Source organism: Colobus angolensis, unplaced genomic scaffold (genome assembly GCF_000951035.1).
Source record: "Colobus angolensis palliatus isolate OR3802 unplaced genomic scaffold, Cang.pa_1.0 Scaffold378, whole genome shotgun sequence".
Lineage (NCBI taxonomy): Eukaryota > Metazoa > Chordata > Mammalia > Primates > Cercopithecidae > Colobus > Colobus angolensis.
The window spans coordinates 62,787-74,079 of record NW_012117132.1 but is presented as its reverse complement, the minus strand read 5'-3'; the positions used below and the strand labels follow the sequence as shown (position 1 = coordinate 74,079).

The following is an 11,293-nucleotide window of genomic DNA, read 5'->3' as shown; positions in this document are numbered from 1 at the left end:
ACCATGTTGGCCAGGCTGGTCTCGAACTCCTGACCTCAGGTGATCTGCCTGCCTCGGCCTCCCAAAGTGCTGGGATTACAGGTGTGAGCTACCACGTCCGGCCGGGTTTTGTACTTTCATGTGTTTTTATGATCACAGATTGTCATCCTTTTCACTTCCAGGTATTGCTCTCCCTTAAGCATCTCTTGTGGGGATGATCTGGTGCTGATGAATTCCCTTAGCTTTTGCTTGCCTGGGAAAGACTACTACTTCCTCATTCATGAAAGAACTTTGCTGGATGTAGTATTCTTGACTAGCAGTTTCCTTTGAGCACTTTGAATATATCATTTCATTCTCTGCTGTAAGGATTTTACTCAGAAATTTACAGGTAGTCTTATGGGGGTTTCCTTATAATTGATGACATGCCTTTTTCCTTCTGTTTTTAGAAATACCTTTGACTTTTGACAGTTTGACTATTATATGCTGGGGAGAAGACCTTTACAAATTTTATGTTTGGGCATCTCTGAACTTCTTTTATTTGAATGTCTAAATCTCTTGCTAGACTTGGAAAGTTTTCAGCTATTATTTAATATAAGAGGTTTTTGATTCCTTTCTTTTTCTGTGACATTGAAAATTCAAATATTTGTTTGCAGTATGGTGTCTTGTATGCCTTGTAGGCATTTTTCATTCTTTTTTGTTCTTTTTTATTTTTGATTGACTGGGTTAGTTCAAAAGTCTTGTCTTCAAGTTCTGAAATTCTTTCTTCAGTTTGATCTAGTATATTTTGTTGCTGTTTGTTTTGTTTTGAGGCAGAGTTTTGTTTTGTTGCCCAGGATGGAGTGCAGTGGCACAATCACAGCTCACTGCGGCCTCCAACTTCTGGGCTCAATCAGTCCTCCTGCCTCAGCTTCCTGAGTAGCTGGGACTACAGGTGCATGCCACCATGCTGACCTAATATTTTAAGTTTTTATTGGAGATGAGGTATTGTTATGTTGACCAGGCTTTTCTCAAACCCCTGAGCTCAAGTGATCCTCCTGCCTCAGCCTCCCAAAGTGCTGGGATTACAGGCGTGAGCCATCATGCCAGGCCTAGATCTAGTATATTGTTGAAGCTTTAAAATGTGTTTTGTATTTCATTCAGTGAATCCTTTAGTTCTAGGATTTCTGTTTTTTTTTTTTAATGATATCTATTTGATAAATTTCTCATTTATAACCTAAATTGTTTTTCTGATTTCTTTATATTATTTTTCAGAATTATCTTTTATCTGACTGAGCTTCTTTAAAATCAGTATTTTGAATTTTTAATCTAGAATTTCAAAATTTCTTTTTGATTATGAGCTCTTGGTGGAGAATTACTAACTTCCTTTGGAGTTATATTTTCTTGTGTTCTCATGTTTCTTTTGTTACATTGATATTTGTGCATCAGGTGTAACAGTTGCTTCTTCCAATTTTTTGGAAATAATTTTGTAGGGGAGGACCTTTTCCTGAAGATGTACCTATGGTGTTGGTTGGGTAGGGCCCTTTGGCTTTAATTCTGGTTTCATGCAGTAGTATAGTCTTGGTATCATTCCTTTGGATTTAAACAGTCAGTGGTTTTTGTGATTTCCTCAATGGCTTAGGGTGTGGCTGTTAGTGGGGGCTGTGGAGAAGTTTTGCTGGGTACAGGAATGCCAGGTTTGCCAGTCCTCAGACCCCAGTGGTGGCAGTGCCAGGCCAAGCATGCCTGTCCTTGGTTTCCAGGACAGCACATGCTGGCACTAATGTTAGAGAGCCCAGGTTGGCCAATGCTTGGGTTTCCAGGAGTCTTGCTTGGGTGCTAGTAGCAGTAGTGGTGGGCCAGACAGGTGAGTGTGTTCTTGGGCTCCTAGGCAATGGGCACGATGTGGGTGATAGCAATGGCTTGTGTTTTCCAAGTGATCTACACTGGTGTTGGTGCTGGCTGTGATGTGCTGAGTGGGTCAGTCAGGCCGACAGCATGTGCAAGTGGATGCTAGCTGTGTTGGTAGTGCCAGGTTGGGTAGGCCTGACCTTGGGCCTTTGGGAGGAGTGTTCAGGTACCAACGGTGGACTGGGCTGGGTGATACCCAGGGCCTTGGGTGGTGTGCTCAGACACTGGTGAGAGGGGCTGTGGAGCTGGGTGGAGTGGATCTGTCCTCAGGTCCAGGTGGTGAGTGCAGACTCTGATTGTGGTAGGCAGGTGCAGGATGATGCCCGGTTTCCAATGGAATGCTTGAGTGGGGCTGGCAGTGGTTGCTTTGCAGCCATATCTCTGGGGAGGGTGAGGTTACTTTTAGTGACAGCAGATGTATGGAGGTGGCCGTTGAACACGTACTTTGCTCTTACATTTGCTCCAGTGCTGGCAGTTTGCGAGGGCAGCAGCTGCAGGTGGAAAAGTTTGTCTTTTGGGTGTGTGAAAATGTGCAGCAGCTTTGCTGCTTAGGGCAGCAGTGTCACTGTAAAAGGCTCACACTTTGACACTGGTGGCAGCAGCAGCTAGCATTGTCTCAGGTTCTGGGTTGGGTAGCCCTCCCTTGGATCATGTGAAGATGCGTGGCTGCCCCTCTGCTCATGGGGTTGGGGTTCCTGCCAGTGACTTGCAGTTTGGCCTCAGATATGGCAGCAGCTAGCAGCAGTGGTGGTTGTGAGATGGGCTAGCCTTTCCTCTTGGTCTGTGAAAATGCGTGGCTGCCCTTCTTGGGGGTAGAGTGGCTGCTAGTGGCTTGTGTTTTGATTGTGTGGCAGCAGCAGCCAGTAGTGGTGGTGGCAGCAAGCAGGATAGCATTTCCTCAGAGCCATCAAGATGTATGGCTGTTCCTCTGTGAACGGGGTTGCTGCCAGTGGCTCCTACGTCTTCGCTGATACTTGCAGTCAGCTGCAGTGGTGGCTGTGGGCAGGAGATGTCAGCTTTGCTCCAGGGTTGTGGAGTTGTACGGGATGTTGGGCCCTAGACCAGGATGCAGTCTAGTTGGGATTGGGCACGCAAAATGGCAGCGTGCTGTAGTTACTTAGGATTGGGGGATGGTTGTATGGAACCCAACATGAGCTCCCTGTATGGAGCAATATAGTTGTGTAGTCTCTGGGCAGCTCTCTGTGTCTCAGAGCACATGAGGATCAAAGGTCCCTTTCGGGGCTAGGATTGCAGGAGTTTGCAGTGAGAATATGGGCCACTGGGGTCTCTCATTTACCCCTTCTCTGCATTGAGGAGCCTGTCCAGGCTCCCAGCCAAGAAGGCTGCTTCTCGTCTTTCTCCTTCCTTGCTTTATGTGTTTCCTGTCACTTCTCTGTTGAAGTCTCATTTCTCTCTTAGATGATCTATTTGAAGTGTGATTATCTACTTGCTATTTTGGCTCTTTTTTCAGAAAGAGGCAAATACCAGTGGCCTCTAGTGAGTCATCTTGAAGCCCCTCTCTGAAATAATTTATTCTAACAAACATGTTTTTTTGTGTTGTATTTATTGTATACTGTATCTTTACAATAAAGTAATCTAGAGAAGGAAACATATTAAGAAAGTCATAAGGAAGAAGAAATGTATTTACTCTTTATTAAGTCTTAATTCTCATTGTCTTCATGTTGAGTAGACTGAGGAAGAGCATGGGTTGGTCTTGTCTCACAGGTGACAGAGATGGAAGAGGTGGAGGGATAAATAAGTTCAATAATTTAAATAAGTTAAAATTATTTATTAAAATTTAGTAAGTTGAAATTATTTAATTTTAAATTAATACTTAAAATTATTTAACTTATTTAAAAATAAGTTAAAATTAAAATTATTTTAAAATAAATTAAAATTTTTACTTATTTTTTTTTTCAATAAGTTATACAAGGTATACAGACAGGCATACCTTGTGTAACTTATTGAGAAAAATCTGTTAGTAAGTGGACCTATGCAGTTCAAACCTGTGTTGTTCAAGCATCAACTGTGTTTCTTTTCATACATTGTTGGATTCAATTTTCTAATGTTTTGGAAGGTTTTTACATACATGTTCATGACATATATTGGTTTGTGTCTTTCTTTTTTTGTAATGCTGTTTTCTGCATTCAGTATTAGGGTGATGCTGGCCTCATGGAATGAGTTTGGAAGTATTTCCTCTGCTTCTATTCAATGACAGAGTTGGTATAGTTTTTTCCTTAAATGTTTGGTAGAATTTACCAGTGAAGTTATATAGGCCTGACACTTTCTGTTTTGGAAGCTTATTAATGGTTGATTCAGTTTTAAAAATACAAATAAATCTGTTCAGATTATTTTTGTGTGAGTTTTGGCAGATTATGTCTTTCAAAGAATTAGTTCATTTAATCTAGGTTATCAAATTTGTGGGCCTTGAGTTCATAATATTTTTAATTTTACATTTTTATATTTAATTTTAATGTTTTACCTTGGATCTGTACTGATGCCCTCTTTCATTTCTGATACTGGCAATTTGTGTCCTCTGTCTTTTTTTTCTTAATTAGCCTGGTTATAGTGTTACCAATTTTATTCATCTTTTCAAAGTATCAGCTTTTGGTTTTGTTGATTTTTTTTCCTCTTGATTTCCTGTTTTCAGATCGATTGATTTATAGTTTCCTATTTTTGCATATTTAAGATTTAATTTGCTGTTCTTTTTATGTTTCCTAAGGAGCAAACTTAGATTATTAATATTAGTTTTTTTTTTTTCACTTCTGATATATATGCATTTCAATGCTGTTAATTTTTGTCAATGCACTGCCTATGCTACATTCTACAAATTTTGGTAAGTTGTATTTTTATCTTGAAAGTATTTTTAAATTTTTCATGAGATTTCTTCTTTGACTCATGTGTTATTAGTAATGTTGTTTAATCCTTACATGTTTTGAGATTTTTTTTCAATTATCTTTCTGTTATTGATTTCTAGCTTATTCTACTGTGGCCTGAAAGCAGACATTGTACGGTTTCTATTCCTTTAACTGTTAAGGTGTATTTTGTGGCCCAGAATGTGGTGGCGTATTTTGGTGAACCTTCCATATGATCTTGACAGGAATGTAGATTCTGCTGTTGTTGGATGAACTATAGTTCACCCTTGAATGTGAGTTTGAACTACAAGGGTCCACTTATATGTGGATATTTTAAATAAAAGTTACACCAGTTATGCCTGCCCCTCCTGCCTCCCCTTCCACTTCTTCCCTCTCTGCCATTGGTGAGATAGGAATACCAACCTCTCGTCTTCCTCCTTTTCCTCAGCCTGCTCAATGTGAAGATGATGGAGGATGAAGACCTTAATGATGATCCACTTCCATTTAATGAGTATAAATATATCTTCTCTTCTTTATGCTTCTCCTTATATTTTCTTTTTTCTGGCTTACTTTACTGTGAGAATACTGTATATAATACATATACAGAATACTTGCTAACTGATGGCTTGTCTTACCAGTAAAGCTTCTGGTCAACAGTAGGCTATTAGTAAGTAGGTTTCTGTGGAATCAAAAGCTACACATAGATTTTCAAGACTCTGGGGGTTGACACCCCTAACACTTGCTTTGTTCAAGAGTCAGCTGTAGTCTGTAGATGTTAATTATCCACTGTAGACTATGGATGTTAGTTATATCCAATTTATTGGTATTGAGTTCAAATGTATCTTTACTGATTTTTCCATGGTAGATCTGTCCACTTCTGATAGAGGGATGTTGAAGTCTCCAACTATAATACTAGATTTATTTATTTCTCCTTGCAGTTCTGTTAGTCTTTGAGTCATATATTTTGATGCTCTATTATTAGGCACATACAGAGAATTGACCCCTTTATCATTGTTTAGTGTTCCTCTTTATCCCTGAAAACTTTTCTTGCTTTGAAGTCTACTCTGTGTGAAATTAGTGTAGCTCCTAGTGTTTAGTACCTATGTTAATTTGTTTCCCTTTGATTAGTGTTAGCATGGTATATTTTTCTTCATCTGTTTAATTTAATTTTATTGATTTTTTTGAGATAGGGTCTTACTCTGTCACTCAGACTGGAGTGCAGCGGTGCAATCATGGCACATTGCAACCTTGAACTCCTCTCAAGGATAGCTCAAGCTATCCTCCTCCTGCCCCAGCCTCCTGAGTAGCTTGGTCTACGGGCATGCACCACTATGCCTGGCATTTTTTTTTTTTAAGAGATGGGGTCTTTACATGTTTTCCAGACAGGTCTTGAACTCCTGGTCTTCAGCAGTTCTCCAGCCTCAGCCACCCAAAGTGTTGGGATGACAGGTGTGAGTCACTATGCCGGACCACATTTACTTTTAATCTGTAGGTATCTTTATATTTAAAGTAGGTTCTGGTAGACAGTGTGTATCTGAATCTTGCTTTTTCATCCATTCTGACAGTCCGTCTTTTAACTGGTGTATTTAGACCAGTGGTCCCCAACCTTTTTGGCATCAGGGACCAGTTTCATCGAAGACAGTTTTTCCAGGAGGGAGGTTAGGGGTTTTGGGATGAAACTGTTTCACCTCATATCATCAGGCATTAATTAGATTCTCATAAGGAGCGTGCAACCTAGATCTCTCGTGTGCATTTCACAATAGGGTTTGCGCTCCTATGAGACTGTAATGCCACCGCTGATATGACAGGTGGCGAAGCTCAGGCGGTGATGCTTGCTCACCTGCTACTCACCTGCTGTATGACCCAGTTCTTACCAGGCCATGGACCCTACCAGTTCATGGCCGGGAGGTTGGGGACCCCTGATCTAGACCGTTGACATTTAAAGTGATTATTGATGTGGTTGCATTGGATTAAGATCTATGTGATGCTTTTGCTTGTTCTTTTGTCTTCCACTTTTTTTCTCTTTTTTTTGCTTTAATTGAGCATTTTATATGATTCTGTTTTTTGTTATTTCTTAGCATGTCAGTTATACTTTTTTACAAAATGTTTTTTAGTAGTTTCTCTAGTGTTTGCAGTATACATTTACAATTAATTCAGGCCCGCTTTCAAGTAACACTGTATCACTTAATGGGTAGTGTGAGCACCTTATTATAAGAAAATAATCCTAATTCCTCCCTCTTACTCCTTGTGTTGTTGATGTCTTTTATTTCACTTACATATAATTATGTGTAAGCATATATATGTACATATAAACATATATAATCAAATACATTGTTGCTATTATTTTTTAAGAAACTATTTTCTGTCAGATCAATTGAGAATAAAAGTTTATATTTTACCTTCACTTATTCCTGCTTTGATGCTCTTCCTTCTTTATGTGGAGACAAGTTTCTGACCTATATTGTTTTTCTTCTCTTTAAAGAACATATTTCAACATTTCTTTCAAGAAAGGTCTACCAGTCGCATAGTCCCTCATTTTTTTTTTCCTCTAAGTCTTTTATTTCATCTTTGCTTTTCCAGGATGATTTAGGACACAGAGTTCTAGGTTGGTGACTTTTCTTTGTTCAACGCTTTAAATATTTCACTCCATTCTCTACTTCCTTGCATGCTTGCCAAGGAGATGTTATATTCGTTTTCATTGCTGTAAAGGAATATCTGAGACTGACTGTAAAGAAAAGAGGTTTATATTGGCTCATGGTTTTGCAGGCTATATAGAAAACATGGTGCCAGAATCTGCTTCTGGTAAGGGCCTTAAGAAGCTTACTGTCCTGGCTGAAGGCAAAGGGGAGCCAGCTTATCACATGGGGAGAGAGGGAGCAAGGAGAGGGGAGCAAGGGAGGGAAGGGGTCAGTCCTAACCAAATCTCGTGTGAACTGAGTGAGAACTCACCACCAAGAGGATGGTGCTAAGCCATCCATGAGGGATCTGCCCCATGAACCAGTACCTCCCACTAGGCCCCACCTCTAACACTGGAGATTACATTTAAACATGAGATTTGGAGGGAACAAACATGCAAAGTATATCAGATGTTGAATATAATTCTTACTTTTACTCCTCTATAGGTAAGCTGTTTTTTGCCCTCCGGCTTCTTTGAGGATTTTTTCTTTATCTTTGATTTTCTGTAGTTTGAAATGATATGTTTAGTTTTATTATTATTATTATTTGCATTCATTCAGCTTAGTGGTCTTTGAGCTTCCTGGATCGATGTTTTGGTTTAGGAAAATTCTCAGTCAGTATCGTTTTAGGTATTTCTTTTCTTTTTGGCATTCTCATTACTCATATGTTACATGATTTGTAGTTGTCCCACAATTCTTAGGTCTTCTGTTGTTTCTTTTGAGTCTGTTGTCATTGCTTCTCAGTTTTGGGCATTTTTTGAAGGCATTTTTGATTTCTGTTACAGTGTTTTGATACCTAACACTTCTTTTTGGTTCATTCTTAGGATTTCCATCTCTTTGCTTACATTGCCCATCTGTTACTACATGCTATTTTCTCCATTATAATACATAGCATATTAATCATAGTTGTTTTAAATTCATTGTCTGATAATTCCAATATCCCTTCCACATCTGGTTCTGAGTTTTTCTTTAGTTTATAATTTTTTCTTTTTCTTTTTCTTTTTTTTTGGTTTGAGACAGGGTCTTGCCCTGTTGTCTACTCTGAAATGCAGTGGTGTGATCTTGGCTCACTGCAACCTCCACCTCCTGGACTCAAGTGATCCTCCCACCTCAGCCTCCTGAGTGGGAGGCTGGGACTACAGGTGTGCACCACCATGCCTGGCTAATTTTTGCACTTTTTTTTTTTTTTGGTAGAGACCATTTTGTCATGTCGCCCAGGCTGGTCTTGAACTCCTGGGCTCAAGCAATTCACCCACCTCAGCCTCCCAAAGTGCTGGGATTACAGGCATGAGCCACCATGCCTGGCTAATTTTTGCACTTTTTTTTTTTTTTGGTAGAGACCATTTTGTCATGTCGCCCAGGCTGGTCTTGAACTCCCGGGCTCAAGCAATTCACCCACCTCAGCCTCCCAAAGTGCTGGAATTACAGGCATTAGCCACTGTGCCTGGCTGTAATTTTTTCTTGATAACAGTATATGATACATCAGGTAAAAAAGCAATTGGTTTAAATACGTCTTTAATAATGTAGTTGTAAGATATTCGGGGAAGTGATGTGTTGTATAGTCCTGTGATTAGGTCTCAGTCTTTTTGTGAGTCTACGCCTCTGGCCTGTGAATGTGAATTGAATTCACAAGCGTTTCTCATTTTTTCGCTCCCCCTTTAGGTGGGATAGGATGGCTAGAATAGGATGGAATTGGGTATTTACTTCCTCCCATGTGGAAGGATAGAGCTGGCTGGAGTTGGATATTTCCTTCCCCCATGTCGGGTAGGCTTTGGTGAAACCTCAGCGGGTTAGGCTGTGGTTAACTGGTTTCTTTTCAGGGTAGATCTTATTAAGAAGTACATAGTGCTCTGGGATATTTCAAAATGGTTTGTTTTCCCCTCTCACTGCTGGAAGCATGAGGGGATTTTACTGCAATGATATGTGTGAGACTGTATTTACTGTGAGAACCTGATCTAACTCCTGGAGGTAAAATTCACAAAAGCATGGGGGCCCCCATGACTAGATGCCCCTGGAGCTTTCAGCTGTCAGTCTTGCCCACACCTAGTTTCCAGCAGTTTGTCAGCAGTCCAGATTTTCCTCTCTAGGCATTGCTTCCTGTAGAAATTTCTGTTCCAGTATGTTGTGATTCTCTGTATCCCTATCGGTCTAATTTTAGAAGTAGCGGTTTTCCCCATGACCCTACCTATCTCACCTTTTCTTACAGATCTGAGAAAAGTTGTTGATTTTCACTTTGTTCAGCTTTTTAATGTGTTAGGATGGCATGGTGACTTCCAGGCTCCTTACATGTGAAACTAGAACCTGAAGTCCCCCATATTATTGTTTTAAATCTTTTGTTCTTTTATAATGTACTTTCAGAGATAAATATTTCTTTCTAAGCATTGCTTTATTTACAAACCACAAATTTTGATATGTTTTGTTTATTATTTAGTGAAGCATATTTAAAACATTTCCTTGTGACTCCTGTTTTGAACTATGAGCTATTTAGAAGCATGTGCTTAATTTCCACAAATTTGAAGATTTCCCCAATATATATTTTATTTTTTTCTTGGTACATAGTATTTGTATATATTTACTGGTGTATGTGTGATATTTTGTCATATGCCTAGAATGTATAATGATCAGGTGTAGGTATTTAGGATATCGATCACCGCAAGGATTTATCATTTCTGTGTGTTGGGAGCATTTCAAGACCTCTCTTCTTGCTATTTTGAAATACACAATACATCGTTAACTATAGTCATCTGCTATCAAACATTAGAACTTACCCTTCTATCTGACTGCATGTTTGTACTTACTAACCAACCTCTCTTTATTCTTCTGTCCCTAACACACCCTTCCTAGCCTCTGGTATGTATCATTCCACTCTCTACCTCCATGAGATGAACTTTTTTAGCTCGTACATATTAACAAGAATGTAAAATATTTGTCTTTCTGTGCCTGTTTAACAGAATAACATCCAGTTCCATCCATGTAGCTGCAAATGACAGGATTTCATTCATTTTTGTGGCTGAATAATATTCCATTGTATATATACTGCATTTTCTTGATCCATTGATGGACACTTAGGTTGATTCCATGTCTTTGATATTGTGATAGTGCTGCAGTAAACTTAGGAGTGCATGTTAATTCTTTTCTTTTGGATAAATACTCAGTGGTTCCCGCAATATATTTTGTTACTGATTTCTAATTTAATTTTATTGGTATCAGAGAGCATACTCTGGTTTCAGTTCCTTTAAATTTATTGACATTTGTTTCATTACCCAGCATATGGTCTGTCTGAAAATGTTTCATTCATTTTTAAAAGTTATGTGTATCCTATAAGTTGTTGGGTGGAGTGTTTTATAAATGTTAGGCTGAATTGCTTGATAGTGGGCTTCAAGTCTTTTAGACCCTGACAGATTCTCTCTCTACTTGTTCAATCAACTACTGAGAGAGAAGTATTGAAATCTAAATATTATTGTAGTTTTGTCTGTTTTATTCCCTTTTGTTCTATCAGATTTTGTGATTTTTTAAAAAAAACTCTGTTATTATGCAAGTATACATTTAGAATTGTTGGATCTTTTTGATGAATTGACCCATTTATCTTTATGAAATGTCTCTCTTTATTGCTTAGAAATTACTCCTTGTGCCAAAGGGAGTTATTGCTTGACATTAATACAGGCATATTTGCATATAGTATCTTTATTTGAAGTTCCTAGAGCAATCAAATCTCTAGGGACCCAAAGTTGAATGGTGGTTTCCAGGGGCTTGGGGGAAGGGAGATAGGGAATAGTGTCTGATAGATACAGAGGTTTTAATTAGGAAAGATGAAAAAGTTCTGGAGATGGATGGTGATGATGATTACACAACAATATGAATGTACCTAATGTAACAGAGCTATACATTTTAAAATGG

At 38.9% G+C, this 11,293-nt stretch overlaps 1 protein-coding gene across 1 annotated transcript in view; it reads left to right on the top strand.

The window, feature by feature from the left end:
- Positions 1-11,293, top strand: part of LOC105520291 (serine/threonine-protein kinase 31) — an 88,855-nt gene that overhangs the window by 20,038 nt on the left and 57,524 nt on the right. The gene's annotated exons all lie outside the window — the stretch shown is intronic.